Raw genomic sequence first — 15,464 nt, 5'->3', positions numbered from 1 at the left:
CTTTTCCATCAGCAGTCTTCAGTGAACGTATCTCTCAGAAAGAGCCTAGTAGTTTCACTCTTTCATCATTTTTAATCTGAACTATTATTTTTCAAAACAAAAATCTTACTGAGAAACTCAAAATATTAAAGATAAAATTCAGGAGCAGATATGAATGTTGGAGGCTAAAGTCCTTATTTAAATCCTCCCGTGACCAGTATGGCTCTGCGGAAGAGACCTTGACAATACCCTTTGAAGAGAGGGGTCTTAACCAGCACCCTATTAAGTCAACAAATTGTCTGTTTTCCATCATCAAACTTACTCTTCAGCTTAATCTGAAAACATTTTTTTTTTGTCTTTCTCTTTGCTCACAACCCTTTCTCTTTTTCTTTGACATTCTACTAAAAATTTTACTGAATTCAAAACATTTTCCCGTACTATTTTAATTTTTCAGTAAGTATCTACTGAACGTTTATTATGTTCCTAGTCCTAGAGAAACAAACAAAAAATTCCTGGCCTCATAGAGTTCCATCTGGGTGGGGCCAAATAGATGGTAAACACAATAAACAGGTAAATAATTTATTAGAATTTCATAACTAGTAAAGAGAAAAGTAAATTAAGGAGGTAAATATGGAGTGGGGGGGAGGGTGTTTTTAAATTGTGTGCTTTGAAGGATTTGAGCAACGGCAAAGTGGAGGGGGGCAGCATTCCAGGTGGGGAGGTGAACAGGGGCAGAGGCCGCGAGATGGCAACACATCTGGCGTGTTGAAGGAAGAGCAAGGAAGGGTGTAAACAGAGCTGGAAGTAGGAGAGGAATTCTGAGTTGGAGAGATGGAGAAAAACCAGTCTTGAAAGGCCATTTAAACCATTACAAGGACCTTGATTCTTGCTGAGTGAGAGTGGGAGTCACTGGAGAGTTTGGTGATGACATGCTCTGGTTTATGCTTTTCAAGGATCACTTGGCTGCTGGGTGTGAAGACACTCAGTAAGGTCAGGATGGAAGCAGGGACCCAGTGAAGAGGCTATTACTTGAGAAAACCCCAACTCTTTAGTTTATCTCAGCTGATACAACGTTGGCTTCTTCATGTTTCCCAGGCATTGGGTTAAGTGTTAAGGGGATGATATTTTATTTATTTTTACAACCGGGGACTGAGCCCACAACCCAGGCATGTGCCCTGACTGGGAATTGAATCAGCCACCTTTCAGTTTTCGGGATGACGCCTAACCAACTGAGCCACACTGGCCAGGGCAATACAAAATATATATATATTTTTGATTAGTCTCTTTGTGCACAAAGAAGCTCTACTAGTTTGTTGACCTGTATATATTCAACAACTCTACTTCATTTACTGTGTTCACATTTCTAGGGAAGAATGGACACTTACATTTTTCTGTTCTTATTTTAATTAATAAATCTTTAAATATATTTAATTTAAAAAATATGTGAATATCTTTTGGGCAATCTAATGTCCTGGTATCTGACTATGGTGGCTTAATGAGATGGCACAAGATTACCTGCTCTAGTAGTTTAGATAATAATGTTCCAGTGAAAAGAATGAAATCCAGTTGCCTAACACATGATTATAAGGTTAGTAATCTTATCTAGTTAGAAAAACATATCCATTTTCTACTTTGACATCCATGTAAGGAGGTGGGCTATAGTGGAACCATTGCAAGAGATAAAGTCATTAAACTGAGTTTGCAGCTTCATCAATTACTCATTTTATGACTGAGTCTAGCACACATAACTCTTAGCCTCCTTGACCCTTGACTTTGTCCTCTGTCAAATAGACATGGGAAGAGCGCTTGCCATTCGGAAGCTGTGCTGTGGAAAGATGTGAGCAGAAACAGTGTGAGTCTGTGTTTTGTAAAAGTGTTCAGTGGTGCAAGGATGCTTTCACTCTGAGCCAAACACGGCCAGACCTCTTAGTGCAATAGTTTTTTGAGCCTCCCAACTTCTTAAGGATTTTATGTCTGAGTTAACTTTTCTTAAATGCTTCCTACATGTAGGACTCCAGAGAGCTCCCCAATTTGATTGTCACAGCAAGATGTGGGCTTGCCTAGGTTTTTACTTTTTGCTAGGAATGAGGTTGATTGGGTCCCTCAACAGGTAGATCAGCTTATTCTGGTGATGTTCCCAAGATCTCTGAAAGTCCTGGAAAACCCTTGAGGGAGACTCTAAAACTGTGAACAGATTCTGAAGAGATCCTCAAAACTGCCTTCACAAGCCCATCCTCATAACCACCGTTCATCTTGATGGAAAACATGTCTCTGTGCAAGAGATAGGGCTGCACCTGTAGAGTGGGGTTGTTAACTGCACATGGGCAACAAGAACATGTCCTGATGAGCATAATCTCTACCATCCGTTGCATTAATTTTTAACAATAGTTACTGTGTGTTATATAGCAAAGAGCAGTTTGATTCCTAGTTTCTTATATCTGTTTTTATTGGCCTTTAGGTTCCTACAAGCCAAACACCCTAATTAATTAATCTAACAAATGTTTCCCAAGCTCTCTTTGTAAACATAGAATGATGCAGTACTGGAGAAGTTATCAGGAGTTCTGTGGTGCTGGCTCATGAGTGGTGAACTAATAATAAATATCTTTGTCAGGTATAAGAAGGAAGGAAGAAGAAACTGAAAATATTTCACTATACCATTTTGAGAAAAAAAATGAATATATTTGCTACCAAGATTCCTAAGGTCCTATAGGTACTGATTTATTTAATTAAAGTTATAACACTTATTAAAAGTCTGCTTAAAGGAAGTTACGTGTTATTACATTGAACGTATGTTTTAAAATAACACCAAACAATATATTAATATAAGGAAGGTTTAAGATATGTATCTTAGGGGCTTAATTGTGTCTCTCCTCAAATTTGTAGGTTGAAGTACTAATCCTAAGTACTAAGTACTAATCCTAAGTACTTCTGACCGTATTTAGAGAGTGATTACATTGAAGCGAGGCTGTTAGGATGGGCCTTCATTCAGTCTGACTGGTGTCCTTATGAAATAATAAAATGTGGACCCACATAGACACCAGGGGATGTGCACACAGAAGGATGGCTGTGTGAGGAGGCAGCAAGAAGGCCACCATCTAGAAGCCAAGGAGAGAGACCTTAAGAGCAACCGATCCTGCTGGCACCTTGATCTTGGACTTCTACCCTCCAGACCTGTGTGAAAACAGACTTCAGTTGTTTAAGTCACCCAGACTGTGGTATTTTGTTACAACAGGACTTACAAGCTAGTATAATCTAAGAAGGAAAAGCAACAACTGGGATGATAGAACATTGAGGAGGACTTTAGGAAGATTCAGAGTAATAAACTGAATAAAATTGAAAGGAAAAGAGAGATCCTAGATTTATCTATGCTTTTTCTGCTCACTGAAGACATATATAAACCCAGTGCCCAAGAACATATAAACAAGCAAAAAGAAAATGTACTGAAAAATGCCTTGATACTAATTGAAAAAATAGCTACATGGAGCCATGAAGATTATTAACTGTAACCCTACAATTTCACAAAAAGCTTTTCTTAGAAAAGTTAGGCATGTTGCCCAATGTCACTCAGCAAGCAAGTGACAAGACAAAGGCCAGACCGCCTCATCTCAACGTCAGGTTCAATGCTGCTTCTCTGCTAAACTACACTGCAGTTTTATTCTAATTAGCAGGAGGGCACACACTAATTACTCTGGAGTTGTTTTTAGTGCGTGCCCATCATTTGGAATCATTTCACTGAAATGACAACACAAGAAACAGTGAACCTTATCAGAGCAGTGTCTCTCAATGTGGGTGGCTTTGTCTATTTACACCATAAGACCATGGGACACAAAAGTCAGATGATAAGTTTAAGTGAAAAAATTTTGCTTAAACTAGTCAAAGTAAGGGACTTTTTACTTTTTGCAGAAGCAAACACAGCTCAACTTGCTTTGCTTATACCCTCTGTCTTCCTTTCTTACAAAGCAAAGATTGTGAACCTTTGTCTGAAACAATTACTTAAATATATGTGTGTGGGTGGAGGATCTGCAAATCAAATCACATATTTCAGCTAAATATAGCTTTTGTCAGGAGAAATAATTTGTGAGCAAGTAAAAATTAAGAAATAGAATCCACTGTGGACTGTAATATGGAAATAATGTCTGCTATTCTCAGAGAATTTTCAGACTGGGGTCATTGTACATCAATCCAGACTGACCCAGTAATGTATTACTTTTTATTATATTTTAATATTTTTCAATTACTTTTTTTATTACTTGATATTCAATACTACATTAGTTTCAGGTGCACAGCATAGTGGTTAGGTATTTATGTAATTTACAAAGTGATCACCCAGATAAATCCCCTGGATAAGTGTAAGTAATGTTACAATGAACATAGGGTGCATATATATTTTTGAGTTAGTGTTTTGAGTTTCTTTGAATATATACCCAGAAGTGGAATTGCTGGGTCATAAGGCAGTTTCATGTTTAATTTCTTGAGGAACTCATACTGCTTTCCATAGTGGCCGCACCAGTCTGCATTCCCACCAACAGTGAATGAGAGTTCCCTTTTCTCCACATCCTCACTAACACTTGTTTTTTGATTTATTGATGATAGTCATTTTAAGAGGTGTGAGGTGATATTTTATTGTGGCTTTAATTTTCATTTCTCTGATGATTAGTGAGATTAAACGTCTTTTCATATGTCTATTGGCCATCTGCATGTCCTTTTTGGAGAAATATCTATTTAGCTTCTTTGTCCATTTTTAAAATGTATATATATATATATTTTTGGTGTTGAGTTGTATGAATTCTTCTTAAATTTTGGATAGTAACCCCTTACTGGATGCTTCATTGGAAAACATATTCTCCCAATCAATAGGTTGTCTTTTTGTTTTGTTGATGGTTCCCTTTGCTGTGCAGAAGCATTTTAGTTTGATGCAGTTCCATTTGTTTATTTTTTCTTTTGTTTCCCTTGCTGAAAGAGATATAACAACAAAAACATTACTAAGAACAATGTCAGAGAGCTTACTGCCTATGTTTTCTTCTAGGAGTTTTATGATTTTGGGTCTCTATGGATTAAGTCTTTAATCCAATTTGAGTTTATTCTTGTATATGGTGTAAGAAAGTGGCCTAGTTTCTTTCTTTCTTTCTTTCTTTCTTTCTTTCTTTCTTTCTTTCTTTCTTTCTTTCTTTCTTTCTTTCTTTCTTTCTTTCTTTCTTTCTTTTTTGCATGTATTTGTCCAGTTTTCCTAACCCCATTTATTGAAGAGAATGTTTTTACTCCATGGTACATTTTCACCTCCTTTGTCATAGATTAATTGACCATATAAGCATAGGTTTATTTCTGGGCTTTTCATTCTGTCCCAGTGATCTATGTGTCTGTTTTTATGCCAGTAGTGATGTATAACTCTTGAAAGAAATCACCACTGCAGAGAACAAATGGAGGTGTCATTCTACTTTATAATGTGGTTTTTAAAAATGTAAAAACAATCTAAACTAATCAAGCTTGAATGACGTTGGGGTACAATTTAGAAACAAGATTTTAGCATTTCGTGACGGACCCAACCATACTCACCTACAAATAAAAAGTGACTGATGCAGCATTTTTATTCAAGAATGACATTACTACCTGTGTAGATGAGTGTACATGAAATATCCAATGAGCATCCACTTCCTTTTATACTTACCAGCATTTCTGAGCAGTGGTGAATTCCCATTTTGTAAATCATGTTATTCTTTGCAATTATGCTTTTTTTTCAGAAACTATCTTGTCTGAAGTTAAATCTGTTGCTCCACATTTTGAATTTAATTCAAATATAAATTTTCCTCAATGTCATGTGCATGTCTGCATTTATTTCTACATCTGTGCAATATACTTTTTGGTATTTTGCTATCCTATCTCTCCATGTGGATATTTGGGTCTAACTTGGCCCTTATGGGTCTTTTGGGCTTTTTATTGATATCATATATACAAAATATCAGTAGAGAAATGCATAATCAAACTCTGATAATCAATATATTTCTGTGTGAAAATAAATCTGTTCAATTTTGACAGTACAAAATGTCCTAGGTCACATGCTATACAGGTTAACCTGGCTGGGTTAGTTCACACACATCTGTATAGCTTCTCATTAACAACCGTAACTGTGAAGCTAATAATTAAAGCAGACCAATAAATACAATCTGAATTTTTTAATTCAAATGTGTAGGAAGTGTTTCCTACTGAAGTATAGTATTTTAAAGCTTTGTATTGTTCTATCCGGAAAAACTATTGAGCCCCTCTCTATGAATAAAAGACAATGAGAAGTTCTTGGTACTCAGTGGTGAAAAGGGATCTTTCTTTCCCTCATGCGTTTATATTTTAATGGAGAACTAAACAAACAAATTAGAAGAAAATAAAAAGTAAATAATTGTAATTTAAAATGAACTCTGTAAAGCAAAGAATGCAGAGTTTGAATCTTGTGTTTCTTGGAAATCTTTTGCTGCATAGTGAAGAGAACCAGGATACAACTTACATCTTAAGAAAACCTCTCACCAGCTCCCTATAGCAATGAGTATAGTTTAGAGGCAAAAGAGTAGAAGCAGAAGCTCATTGGAAAGTTGTGTGTTAATTTGGACCCAAGATGAAAGTGTCCTGGTACTGAGGGAAGAGAAAAATGATTAAATGTGGTAACAAAGGGATGAGAGACAGGAGGACATCAAGTTGGCCCCTGGGGATCTGGCTTGAGGATCTAGGTGGATGGAAGAGCCATTTATTGAGGTAAGAGAGATGTTTCAATTGCATAAGACATGTTAGAACTGAGATTTGTGTAAAACATGAGATCAGGCATGCAGGTCACAGGAAATGTAGTGGTAGGAGGTACCAGGTAGGATTCATCAGTGTATCCCTGGGAACGATGACCTCACCAAGGGAGAGAAAAAGGCTGGAGAGGTCAGAGAGTAAGAAGCAAACTAGCTGGCAAACATGTCGTTTTGAGGATGAGGGCATCTGAATGGCAACTGCTGTTGCTGAAAGATGAGTGAGATGAAGACAAAGAGAGATCTTAGAAACTGAGGTACCTCTGAGTCCCCACTTAAAATATGGATAAGCATAATCCTTACCTCAGTAGGGATTTGTAAGGATCCAATGATTATATACATAAAACCCTCAGAAGTGTACATGACATGTTTTATTCAACCCATGTTTATTGCATATCCACTGTGTGGTAGGTGCAGAACTAGGTGCAGGGATTTGAAGATGAACAAAAATCTCTGTCCAAAAGGCAGACAGTAAGCAATGAGCAGGAGATAAGAATTATGGAGAAAAATAATTTTCACACAGCAAGGGAAGTCATAAACAAAATAAAAAGATAACTCACTGACTGAAATAATACACATCAGATCAGGGGTTAATATCCAAAATTTATAAAGAATTTATAAAACTCAACAACAAGAGCAAAAACAATAAACAAACAAGCAGTCTAATTAAAAAATGGACAAAGGATGTGAATAGACACTTTTCCAAAGAGGACATACCGATGACCAGTAGACGTATGAAAAGATGCTCAGCATTGCTAATCATCAGAGAGAAGTCCATTAAAACCACAATGAGGTATCATCTCACATCTGTCAGAATGGCTGTCATCCATCAACAAGGAAGTGCTGGCGAGGACAAGGACAAAGCACAACCCTTGTGCATTCTTCGTGGGAAAGCAGATTGGTGCAACCCCTGTAGAAAGCAGTATGGAGCCACCTCAAAAAATTAAAAATGGAACTGCCTTATGATCCAATAATTCCACTTCTAGGAATATATCCAAAGAAACTTACAACACTAATTTGAAAGAAGACATGCACCTCTATGCTCATTATATTATTATTTACAATAGCCAAGAAGAAGCCTGTGGATGAATGGATACAAAAGCTGTGGAACATTTATACAGTGCAATACTACTTGGCCATAAAAAAAGAAGAAAATCTTACCTTTTGTAACAGTATAGATGGACCTGAAGAGTCTTATGTTAAGTGCAATAAGTCAGCCTGAAAAGACAAGTACCATATGATTTCACTGATGAGTGGGATCTAATGAACAAAATCAACTAGCAAACAAAATAGAAACAGATGCATAGGTACCAAGAACAGACTGACAGCTGTCAGAGGGGTGGGAGGTTGGGGTGCTGGGTGTAAAACTTGAAGGAATTACGCAGAAAAAAAACAAAAAACCCCTCATAGACACAGACAACAGCATGGTGATTGCCAGAGGAAAAGGGAGGTGGGGGGGGGGTAGAAGAGAAAAAGATAAAGAAAAACAAAGCACCATAAGGGGATGAAGAGAGCATGAGGTAGGTAAATCATTTGAAATGTGTAGTCTGGGAGGCAAAGAGAGAAACCTGCAGCTCTCTGGCGTGAAGAGCAGACCTGGCAAAGGGAAGAGCAGGAGATTCCTGGTGTGTTCAAAGGCCAGGGAGGCCTTTGTTCTGAAATCGCCTGAGTCAGGAGCAGAGGAAATATGACCAAGATAGTATTTTATTATGAACATTATTTGTATTGACAACAAGGACCTCTAAAATGCTTCTAACCCGGTTCAGTGAAGTCGTGCGTGTGTAAGCAGACCGAAGGAAGTAAGGAGAGCCTGGAGGAAGTGAGAAGGAAGAGAGGAGCTCAGCTTTGAAGGAGAGAGGAGAAACAGAGTGGGGACATAGTGATGATCACTTTCTAATTTCTTATCAGCCACTGAGAGCGAGAGGAGAGCAGGAACAGAGAGTCTGAAGACAGAGCTAAGAGAGCATACTTTTGTGTTTTTTTCTTTAATGAGAGACACTCAAACATGTTCCCATGCTGGTGACAAGAAGCTGGCACAAATGGAGAAGCTTGTGAAGAGAGGAAAATGGTGGACAAGCAGACAAGCAGCATCTTTGGAAAGAGAGGGCATGGAATCCAAGCACAAGTGGAGGGGTTGACCTTTCACAAGAGGTGGGATGAGGAGGAAGAGGAGTGGCTGAGTTCTGATGGGCTCTGAAGGTGAGCTGCTGGACAGAGCGGGGAAGTTTACCCCAGAAAGTGTCTATGAATCACGTATGAGGTGTTAGCAGCAGCTGACAGTAATGAGGATGAAGAAGAGGGTTTGAGGAGAAAGGAAAGATCGGGAGTTTTTCTTTGGGAGGTGGGAGACAACATTCTAATGTAATATAGAAGAAATCGCAGGGTCTTACTGCAATTTTGAGGTTTGGATCATGAGTTTAAAATGAAACAAGTCAACATAGCTTGCTTTACCTTATTCTTTGACCCACACCCCAAACCAGCTGTATCTAAAGTTTTCATGTGTCACTCTGAAGGAAATTATGGAGGGGGAATCAAGAGGGGGGACTTTATGCAGTAACAAAGTAAATAAAGCAAAATAAAACAAACCTCAAAATATAAAAAAGTCAAAATTCGTATTGTTTATTTTGTTTTCATAGAACATAGTATTGTCGGCAGCCGTCAGTCTCGAGAGACGATGGTGTAGCTTCTTAAGAGTCTATCTGCACCGCCGAGAATGGCTGTGCAGTCCGACTCGGGAGTGACACGGTACCTGTCTCCTCCCGTGTTGAATCGACATCTTGCGATGACGCTGGAGTGTCCTCTCCAGTGAAGCTGAAGCTACAGAGCCTGGGCAGGGTGATATGGAGGGTCTGCTGTTGCCCATGCAGCAGACCTCCCCTCTCTTCGCAGCTGAAGGGTCCAAGGGAAAGACGGAGTCAATACAGCTTGGCTTCAGGTGCGCCGCAGGAGTTGCCGGTGTTGACTACAACGTCAAACCGCCTTAGGGACTCCGGCTCCGGATTTTCTGTCGGGGTTTACTCCCTTAGCCTTTCCCCTGAAGAGGTATGCCGCAAGGCAGCGGAGGTTTTTTGGAGTCAGAGTTTTCCTTCTCTGATGTGCCCTGACTGGAAGATCGAACCAGAGACACTTAGCTCGCAGGCCGACGCTCAATCCACTGAGCCAAACCAGCCAGGGTTAGAACATAGTATACATATCACTTATCCACACCTTCTGTGGGGGTTCAGATCAAGCCACCCCAAGATGTACCTCACTGATACACAGACTCTTTTGACCTGAATGCAACCAAGACCTTGTAGGCTAAAAAGAAACTTCTACTTCCTTTTAAATACTTAGAACTCAAATGAAGGGTCCTGCCTATACTAAGAATTATCAGAATGAACATTTTTTTAAAAACTAACTATAGGGCAAGGCAAACTTTTAATTACTAAGCATCTGTTCTTATCTTCTTTCATTGAAACTCACAAAGTGTCTTACTTATCCCCAGCTTAATGTCATATATACCCTTTTTTTTCTTTGAGCCTCTCATGTATGTGATATCTGACTCATGTTTCTGGGGTTCCCCTACATATGTGTGCAGTTAAATTTGGTTATTTTCTCTTGTTAATCTATTTCATATCTCTTTGATTATTAGACCAGCCAAAAGAACCTTGAGGGTAGAGGAAAGATTTTTCTTCCTCACACTTCTATAAGCATTAATTAATAGGAACTTTGGTATTGTGGACTCCTAAGAAAGAAGATACCTACTAAGAAGGACTCCTGGTGGTTAACTGGGATCAAATTTAGAAAGAGCAACAACAAAAACCAGAGGCTAGCTGCCATTTTTACCCAGGGGCCTCTCATACAAAGTACATTTCAGGGAAAAGCCTGCATTAACCTGCTTGCCTACATCTAAGCTATCTCTGAGAATGGTGTTCCTGGAATTGTATTACAACCCATAGGAATTAGACTTTCCCTGGCCAATTGAAGTGACTCAATTATATCCCCCTCATCAGCATCTTCACTGGCCAATCAAAATAGCTCCATTCTGACCAATCAGAACAGTGCTTTTGGGACCAATCAGGCTGTGAGAATTTGGATTCCTCATTTGCATGAGGACACACCAATTAGGAACCAGGGACAGTGACTTCTCTCTGTATAAGCCAGCTCCCCTCTGTCTTAGGGAGAAAACTTTCCTTTTCTGTGAGAGAGTAAAGACTAAATTTTCTCAGCTGGCGCTGAAACCAAAGACATGGCTCCAGATGAGAGTAGAGTGGAGCAGATCGGTGGGGAATAGAGCAGGTGGAACAGACTATAGCAGAGCAGAGCTGCCTTATCCCTGGGCTGCCTCACAGCCATACTGTTCTATTATTGAGCTGTTTGCACTGAATGGTTTTCTTCTTTACCACACCCCAAACTAGGGATTCCTGTTTGTGTTGGATCAGTGCCAATGACTATTAGTTGACAGTATTTAATCAGTGACAGGCTTTGTTCTTCTGGGGTAACTTTATGAATATTACCATATATGTGGTGAAAATAATGATATGCTCCTTTTTTAAAAAGCACAAACGAAACTACAATATAGTTGTTCTTTTCTTCGCATTTCAGCAGTGAGAACTACAATGATAGTGGAGACATTGAATATCAGTTGTGGAGTTGTGAGAGACTTTTCAGGGTTGTTAGAATCAGAGTAAGTACAAGGTACATCAAGGTGTTTTTTCCTCATTTTGTCACATATGAATATAGGGAATGCTTATTAATTCTTGGATTCACCAGCACATCCAACATCCACACAATTCCATATAGCAAAGCACTCATAATACTTTGCTGTTCCTTTTCAAAAGAAATACAGGAGAATCAGGTTGGGAAGGGAGAAGCTCAAAATATGTTGAGACTGTTTTTCCTGGCTGAAAAGAGAAAGGACATTGAACTCATAAATTAGCAAAAATTATGCCTTGTGCTGTGTCACCAGATTGCATTAGATGTGTATCTTTTTTCCTCACAAGCTCATTCCTCACTGCTGGCAAATTTATTAGACATATTACACAGTTATAAAGGAAAACACTTTTTTTCATTGCTATGCTCAAGGGACGAAAGTCCTCTTTTTTAACCTTGTGCCACATGGAACAAATCCAAGTAACCTAAGTTGTTCAGAGGGAGGCGTGAGCACATTTCAGAACTGAGGAGCAATAATGAAGATGAGAAACATGTCTATATTTTACTTATTGATTCAAAATAAGCTATTTCAATCGCCTTCCATAAAAATCCTAAACACCTCTACTAATGCCTTCATTGTCACTTGCTTCGCACAATGTATCAAAATTTATGTATTCTCACCTCAACTCCATCTGATTCAGTCAACTTTAAGCTTAGACTCATAAGAAAAATTGAAGTACAGTAGTCCCTTTCGATATCGCGGTTCACTTATCGTGGCCTCATTGTATCGTGGGATTTTTTAAATATTATATTTAATTATTTATCGTGGATTTTTCACTATATCACGGAATTTTGTGGTACTGTATATATATATATATATATATATATATATATATATATATATATAGTTAAAGTTACATAGGTTTAAGAGTGTAGAATATGTTTAAGAACATAAGTAGTGTTTATAAAAGTGTGGAAAAGGTTAATAAGGGAGTGGGATAGGTTAATAAGAGACTGAGAATGGTTTATAAGTGTGTGAGAAGGGTTTATAAAGCCTTAAAATATATATAAGTTCTAAAATAAATGTAAAGTTTCTACTTCGTGGATTTTCAGCTATCGTGAATACCTGCGATAAGTGAGGGAATATTGTAAATAATAGTATGTATTCTGGTTACATATTCTGGAGTTTTGTCTTTAAGACTGGTTATTCATTAAGTAGAGAGAGATGGTGTAGGAGCTAGGATGGGCCCGGGAACAAGTGAACTGGTACCAGATGTACGGTTAAGGAAAAGCCTGGAATTCTAATTGTTTGGCTGACTTATTTATGATTAAAGCCACACGCTGCTCCCAGGGGTTTCCACCCAGAGGTTGAAGTCCAGTGGAGATTTCAGGCTGTTGCCAATACTTGGTTATCAGCTCATTTGTACAATCCTTCCTTCTATGTGTGCATGGAATGATCAGGCCCTCAGAGAACAAGAAAACATGGAATAGTAGTTCCCCTGTCACTTAGGGTGAGAATGGGGGATGAAGTCAGAATTCCAGGTCAGAAAAATTTAGGAATAGGAACCAAAGCAGAAGAGAAGGTCTAGTGACTGCTTAAGGTGGGTCACAAGAAAGACTAAAACTCAGGGGTCACATGGATGCCAAAGGTTAGTTCTCAGTCAGCCCCAAGATCTTATCTGATTGGCATTGAAGGAAACAGGAGCAAAACAGGAGCTGGAAAGTTTCTGGATTGTTTATTGCTCTAATATCAAATAACAAATATTGTAAAATTTTATCAGTGTATTTGTTGTTATGGTTTACTTTTGTGGAGAGAACTAACATATATTCAGGACCTCTTATGGTTCAGAAACTTTAAGTAGCATGATTTCTCTAAATACTATGTGAATTACTTTTATTTTATAGAAGGAGAAACTGAGGTTCATAGGAGTTAAATAAGTTGCCTAAGGTGACATTCAGTTGTCTAACCAAGATTCAAAACCATTTTTATTTGGTAGTTTTTGCTGGCCCAATTTTTAATGCATGCAGGGTACCTATTAGTGTAGTGTATTTAATTCTCAAGAACAGTAGAAACATTTCACTATTTTTGTGAACTGCAATGACAACTAGAATGTCTTTGAGGCAGAAGTGTCCTCTTATGTGTTCAGTCTCAGAGACCAGTATCCAACTGACAGGGCTGGGGCCCAGGGGTGGACTCCTTCACACTTCAGAGCAGTTCCCAAATTGCTCACAGCTGTCTAGGGTTAAAAAACACATCTCTGAGAAGTGACACTTCCTCATTCCCATTTTAAAGAGACAAGTATGCCTCCTCTTCTTGTACCCTTCCAGTACTTGCTCTGCTTTCAAATGGTCCCTGCACTTGCTGTTCTGTCTGATGAATATCTCCATTCTTGCATTCTTCTCAGACTTACCTGCCATTTTTAATGGTGACAGAATATCTTCTCATTCTGTCTAAATCTTTTCAAATGACACAAAAGAAGAGACATTGATGTATTTCCATGGAAACAAGGTACCCTACCATTTAGAAATTCATATTTATTATTACATTAAATTTTTTTCGAAGACTACTTATTTTTAGAGAGAGGAGAGGGGAGGGAGAAAGAGAGGGAGAGAAACATAGATCAGTTGTCTCTATCACAGCCCCAACTGGGAACCTAGCCCTCAACCCAGGCATGTGCCCTGACCAGGATTTGAACCTGTGACCTTTCAATTTGTGATATGACACTCAACCCACTAAGCCACAGTAGTCAGGGCTTCATTACTATGTTTAATTGGAATAGGTGGCCTATTAGCACTGTTGGTGGAAGAAAATGGCTTTTGCATTCAACAGAAAAATGTACTGTGAACTGCTTAAAGTGTGATGACTTATCTAATGATTGAGGTTAAATGATGTCAATGATTTCAGAGTATTGCAATCAGGAATAAAAAAAGAAAGCTAACATGTATGAAAATATATTTAGTAAACAGATAAAGAGAGTTTTAGAAGTTGTCAGCTCTAATAGAAAAATATACACAATCCTAATTTTATCTCATCAAAGTTCTTGCAGCAACTTTGAAATGACACTCATGTGAATATCAGTTTACTAAAATAATATTTAAAAACTTACTAAATAATAATTTATTTTTTATGGCATTATTCTTTAATTTCTCAAAGTCACTGCTGTCACAAGAGCCCACATTTCTTTTTTCTTAGAGTGGCTTATTATAAAGTATCTAGTTTTTAATTTATTTATGCTGTATAAAGGCCACTAATGCACAAAAATTTATAATTTATCTAGCTCAAAATTGAGAACATTTTAAGGAATTAATTGTCAAGAAGCCACATGACAATAATTGGACTATTCCATGTCATATTGTGAATTTCCAAAATATTCAACAGCTTGTTTTAAATAGGTGCTAAAAAATAAATATCTTGTTTGGACCACATCAAGCATTCCATTTCTTTTATTTTTTTCTCTGAGCAAGCTTTTAAGAGGCTAAGGATTACTACAGAAATAAAGTTTACAACTTTTAGCAGATCAGGAGAGCATTCGATATCTTCCTGGCATATCATCAGTTTGGCTTAAATAAACTTAAAGAAAAAATAAAAAAGCAGATTATAGTAGTTGTAACCATGCTGGTATAGTATAGTTCTAGACAAAATGACCTAGCCTGCATCTGTGAAGAGCTCATGCGAGCGCTGTACATCGAAAATGTAATGCCAGCCACTTAAAAGATTTAAAATTTTGTACCAGCCTCGTTTAAAAAACAAACACGTGAAATTAATGTTAATAATATTTTATTAACCCAGAATGTCAAAATATTATTATTTAAACATGTCATCAATATTTTAAAATATTAATAAAATATTTTACTTTTATGTGTATTAAATTTTTGAAATTCAGTGAATATTTGACACTTAAGGAACCTTTCACTTTGGACTGACAATATTTCAAGAACTAAACACTCATATATTACTAGTGCTTACCATTGTTGGAAAGCTCAGGGTTATTCTAATAGTGAGGGCAATCTTTTTAAAATTCAATTTATTAGGGGGACATTGGTTAATAAAATTATGTAGGTTTCAAGTGCACAGTT

This window comes from Furipterus horrens, unplaced genomic scaffold (assembly GCF_987537825.1).
Source record: "Furipterus horrens unplaced genomic scaffold, mFurHor1.1.pri manual_scaffold_1, whole genome shotgun sequence".
In the NCBI taxonomy this organism is placed as follows: Eukaryota; Metazoa; Chordata; class Mammalia; order Chiroptera; family Furipteridae; genus Furipterus; species Furipterus horrens.
Note: the sequence above shows the minus strand (reverse complement) of the source record.